This window comes from Sturnus vulgaris, chromosome 1, assembly GCF_052056855.1.
Source record: "Sturnus vulgaris isolate bStuVul1 chromosome 1, bStuVul1.hap1, whole genome shotgun sequence".
Classification (NCBI taxonomy): Eukaryota; Metazoa; Chordata; class Aves; order Passeriformes; family Sturnidae; genus Sturnus; species Sturnus vulgaris.
Window position 1 is genome coordinate 109,646,211 of NC_142243.1, and position 5,790 is coordinate 109,652,000.

General features: G+C 44.0%; 1 long non-coding RNA gene across 1 annotated transcript; it reads left to right on the top strand.

Moving 5' to 3' along the window:
* The first annotated feature begins 358 nt into the window (after positions 1 to 358).
* On the top strand, positions 359 to 3,279 carry LOC148225403 (uncharacterized). The gene is made up of 2 exons (XR_015803999.1): positions 359 to 2,686; positions 2,831 to 3,279. It is a non-coding gene; the product is annotated as an uncharacterized LOC148225403 (long non-coding RNA).
* Positions 3,280 to 5,790: the final 2,511 nt, after the last annotated feature.

Sequence of the window (5,790 nt, forward strand, 5' to 3'; positions counted from 1 at the left end):
ATTTCCACTTATTTAAACAAATCTATTACCTGTTTGAATACCTGGAAGTACTCCAGGACTTCAACAGTTTATAATTTTCTCTTGTCTAGTTCCCCTGGTTTATTTTCCCAGGCCTAGTAGCTGCTGTCTCAAAATGTTCTCATTTTGAGAGAAGGCAGAGAGGTCCCTGTTTTCACACTGTCTTCGGCCCTGCAATTGCAGGACTTGGTATTGCAGAGCTGCTGCATTTACCCTCCATCCTAAGAGCCCAATAATGTTCAAGATTCAGATCTGCGGGATAGTAAGGCAGATCTGCAGAGAGAAAGGCTCTGGGCTGGTGGTGAGCAGTGGTAAGGTTCCTTGCCTTGAGGAAAAGCTTTAAAATCTGACTACAGAGGGTGGCTATCAGCACAAGGGACTGCAGAAGCTGGGCTGCTTTTCCTGGGACATGGGAATAAGGAGCTGTTTGAGGGACCTCACTCCTGGCTTTCAGAATGGATAAAACCCAAGGCTTTTCTTAAGCAGTGGCTGAGCAGACTAAGGCTTTGTTCAGAGAGGGAAATTGCCAAGGCCTGTGGTGCTTAGAAGAAGGATTTAAAAGCAGCTTGATCTATACACACAAGTTCTCTGTGGCATAAGCAGAAGTATTGGTCTAATGTGTTAAAAAAAAACCCCAAACTGCTGCAGGGTTGACAGTTCCCCTTCCTTCAGGCTATAAACCAATTTATTGTTGTACTTTTAATTCCTTTCCTCTCTCAATAAATGTGATCTTGTTGGCCAGGTGCAATGTCAGAAAGTAGTCCATGTCAAGCAAAGGCATTGGCCAGTTTCCTTGGGACTTTATTAAATAATGGAGTACCACAGCAAAATATGACAGAAGTCCAACATTACTGACTGCAAATAAATAAAACACCAGTCTTTGACCACAGGGAAAAACTCAAGTTATTTTGCACACAAATCTCTGGCCCTTGAAGAGGCTAGGGGAAAGGAAATTTAGTTCCTTTCATAATGTTAACCAGACCTACTTCCTAGTCAGAGCTGAGCTTGCCATTTTCTCTGTTTGGAGCACTTTTCCTGAAAGTGGGAAGTAGGAATCCAACTGCAAGGGTCTAATTTGCAATGGAGCAGGTCAGGAAACACTTTCCTTCCACTCTTCAGTATATAAAGTTTGTTCCATTTTCCTCTTTGCTCATTAGCTGCCTATACTTGTCATACCTTTAGAGCAAAGCTTAGCATCCTACACCCTGTCTTTTCCAGTCTGTCTGGATAAATAAAATTATTTTTGACAGGTTATCATGCTCGAGTCACTTTACTAGCAATGTCTCTTATATCTTCTACCAGATGAGGATGGCTTTGTCACTTTCGGTTTTCTTGGCTTTTTAGGATTTTTTTGTTTTCGAAGAAGGAATCAAGTGTGTGTGGGAAGATGTTTCCAAAGAAGCCAGTGTATTGGAGTAGTTCTTTACTAAGAGACCAGGGCAGGCATTTTGCAACAGATTATTCAGCTGCATACATGGTGGGGGCAGAGGTGCTTCAATGGACTTTGGTGAAACTAAGAACGTGGATCACCACCTGCTTTTGAATGAAGACTGTAGGAGAATGGCTGAATTATAGAGTTGGAAGTCCCAATTCCCACTCTGCCTTCACCTCCATCTCAGACTGGTTTCCGGTGCTTTTTGCATCTACATATATTCTATAATTTGTATTTGTGAGTTTGCACATAGCAGTGACAGAGGAAGACCCATATGTGCCTCAGGGACACTTCCTTATTGTGTCTTAGCTTGTCATTCCTCGTCTCAGCATGTTCATTCATCTGGTTTTTGTGTATGAGGAGACACATTCCTGCAGAGGAACATCTTCCTCTGCAGTTTGAGCCATGCCTGCGAGGTGGACACCCATCACCCATCACTCAGTTTGAACACAGCTCCATTCAGGTCATATTGGCAGACCAATACAGTTATTTTCTTTCCATTGATCATAGCTGGATCACACGATATGATGCTATAATCCCAATCACATTCATGCTTCTGATGTGTTTGCCTGCCCCACTTTGCTAGCCCCTGATTTCACAGTCCTTGAAGAATGCCACTGTAAATGTATCCCCCATGGATCCATGTTCCTTGATGTCCATCTGTATTCTTGCTCTTTATTTAGGATAAAATATCCTTTATCACATGCCTTTACCCGCATCAGAGGCTGGGAGAAGTGGCTTGATGCATTAGACGTGTGAAAAGAGTTAACTGCTTGCAAAATAGATGGAGACCTGACAGCATAACCAAAAAATAGTTCCTGGCGGAGTTTGATTTTCCTGCTTAGAACTCCATTCCCTTTCCTTCCTAAGCCACTTGGCTATGACTCTTGTTCTTCCCTTCCTGACCAGTCACTGTAGAACTCATAAAAGTTTGTAGAGGCCACTCCAGAGAAGAAATCGTGTTCTGTTTGAAAATCAGTTTTATTTGCATTTTCTTTTGAATGGTATGTAGAAAATTAGTCAGTCATGTGTGAGGAGAAAAGCTAACATCCCTGGTAACCAAGCAGTTGAATGCTCTGTATACCTAGGCAAGCAGGCTGTAGAAGCTTCAATTAACCACCTCTGACTAATACAGTACAGTAACTTCAAATTTTCAGCTTTGATGGCCACTCGTTGGTGTTTGCAGAGCATTCCTATGGCATATGGTAACCTTTAGCCCAGCACAGACCTTCGGGAGTAAGTGCACAACCTCTGTCATTCCTGTATGGGGCATATGGTTAATATTAGAGAATGGCTTAGCTCTTGTTTGTTTGCTTGTTTGTTTGTTTTTGCTTTGAGTACATCTGAGTCCATTCAGCTCCCATTCAATGTCACCTCTAGGGCTGCTTGAAAGACGATGTCGATGCTAAAATACAAAGCCTCTCGTTTGCAAGACAGTCATAGAGAGGCACGAAGTAATCCTGAGGTGACTGCAGTGACATGACACAGCTGACAGCAGATGAGACCACGAACAGGACCCAGAAGTCCTCAGCTCTGTTGCCTCTCTCACCCACTATGTTCCCAGGGTGGATTGTTATTTTACAGATGTTTGTGAAACATCTGCATGCATAAAAGAACAAATCATAAACCAGTTGTAGTTTTCTGCTTTTCTTTTCTGTCAGAAACATTGTTTTAGGACCAAGGAAGAGAGACAGAAAGATTTGTTAAGCAACATCCCAGAAGAAATATAAATCTCCTGAGAAAATAATGCAGCTTCTTCATTCTATCTGATTTCTGAAAGGCTTTCTTCCCTTGTAGGACAGTATACGCTTGGTGTCCCAACATATTCCCGAGGAGAAGCGCTGTGCTGGGCAGGCGGCGGAGCCCAGCTGGGATCCTGGCACAGCATGAGAGGGGGGGTGAAAGACAGTGGGTGTCCTGGTGGCTTTCTAGTGTTTGGACACTGCCACTTCTTTTCCTGCAGCTTTAAAAGAGAAAACAGCAGCTGTAGGAGAAGTTAAGGTTCTCTCACATGTCCTTAGCCTTGAAGGGATGTGCTGACATAACTGTGCCTCCCTATTTAAATTGCCGGCAGGCAGCATAGATGGCAGTCAAGGGTGTCTGGTTCACCCTTCTCAGCAGGGGCAGAGACAGGGCTGTACCTCAGTCAAAGCAGTTCACAGCTTGTTGTATCGCAGCAGCCTCCTTTTGTCAGCAGCTGGAGCCAGCGGGGACGTTCTGAGCTGGGAGCGCTCGTGTTCTGCTGCTGCAAGAGCCCAGCGACCTCTGGGACAGGGGAGGTGGCAGCAACAGATGATTGTGCTTTGAAATGCGATTTATCTGCTCAAATACTTGGACAGGACCTCCTGTCTGCAGGTCTCTTGGATCCTTGGGAGCACCAGTGACCTAATGCCTGTGGAATTCCCACAGACCTGACACAAGTGGGAGCTCTGGGCACCTCAGACAGCCAAGGCTCATGTCTTCAAAATTCTGCTCCCAAATGGCAAACGACCCAGATTGAAAAGCCTCTTTTGAAAATCTCAGTACTAACAACACTCCCCGCAGTTACAGTGAACTAGTGGGAAAGTCACCCTGCTCAGTGGTGCCTGAAAACAGGTGGTTGCATGAGCAGAGGAAAAGTCGATCTCTTCAATCCACGATAATTTAAGCATTGAGAAATTTACTGGTTTTGAAAATACACGTCCAAAAATCTTTCATGCAGGGATATCAGCTCTTCAAGTGCAGATTGAAGAATTGTTGGGAGAGAAACTACAAAAATCAGGCCATCTTTCCCTCTCCTCCCCTCCAGCCTCTGTTTAGGTTAGGATAAAAGCTGAGTCCAGATTACCTTTTCTGAGACATTTTTCTGTGAAGACATAGATACGAGAGAGGGATAAATAATGGAAAAGTACATCATCTGAAAGATTGCTGAAGGGGCTGAGGTGTGGGGACGTGAAGGAAGACAAACTGTCACTGACTGATTAATTCTTTTGTAATTTCTAAGTCATGGGGAACACAAAAGTTTGCCTGATTGTGACTGCACTAATTTAAAACATTAAGATGAATAGTTAAAAAATTGGTGCCCAAAACGAAACCCCTTCAAATCCATAGCTAAGCATTTAAGTAGAGAGGCTTCTGGACTCTGTGGCAGAAGACTCCTTTGCTGAAGTGCATTTTCTGCAGTTTTTCTGGACTTTTGCAAAGGCTTTGAGCATCTGGCAGCTTCCGCTGAAGTCCCAATTAAAATATATTCCCATTTCCTTAAAGTGCTGAATTATGGACTTAAAAATCCGACTCTAGGCACCATTTTTCTCTGTGTGAATGATCTGGTTACAAGTATAATATAATAAATTGTAATAAAATAGATTTATGGCTTTTTTTCCCTTTTTGCTAGTGAAAAGATGGAAAAAATCAGATTTTTTTAAAAATGTCTCTCAGTCAGTAGCAGAGACTGTACTGAGAATTGTGCTAAGAGCTCTTGCCTCCCGAGTTATTCTCTGAAAAAGGCTGTTTTGCCTCAACCAGCTGAGCTGGTGGGCCTGCTCAAACATGGGCACTTCTGGCTCTGAGCACGCACCAGGGCTGCACAGGAGCCTGGTGCTCTGTGCCAGTAGGAAGAGGTAATGAGCCACCCCAGCCCTCTGAGATGAAAGACAAGTTTGAAATCTCCCTCCTCAAATCCTCTTCTTTTCAGTTCTCAATGTTTCCCTTCCAAACTGCGCCTGGAGCGCCTCAGCTTTGCCCGCAATGAATACCATTTGAGGAAAAAAAAAAAAAAAAAAAAAAGAAGACAAAATGCAGAAAAAAAATTCCCGTGGCCATGGCAGATCTGTGAAATCTTCAGGCAAGTTTTCTGACAGCAAAACTTCTGCAGCTTCAGTGAGGGGCTCTGGTCCCTCTGGCTGGAGAGCCACGTTGTGCTATTTCTAATTAATAGCAAGTATAGGGGAGAGTCACCCGGTAGGTACCAAAGTGCTTCTTCTCCCGACGCATTTCCCCACTCCCCGCTTTCTCCTGCCTGCCACTTTGTCCCACCCTTTGTCACCATCTGTACATGGTTAGCTGGAGAATGTTTATTATATGATTTAGTTAACTTTCGAGCTGCGAGCCTGCCCGTTTGATGTGCCCTCCTGTTAATGCAAAGCACACCATTACTAGTTAATGATCATGAACTGTCATCACAGTCACTTTGAAAAGGTGACAGTGATGAATGGAGCCGGTGGCTCCCAGGGAGGTTGATCACTGAATGGACAGTAAAGTTTATTTAAGCCCTGGCCTGATAATGGCTCTGCATATTTCAGATGGGTTGTTTCCACTCAGTTCTGGGATAGCAGACATTCCCGAAATGATGCGTGCTGCTG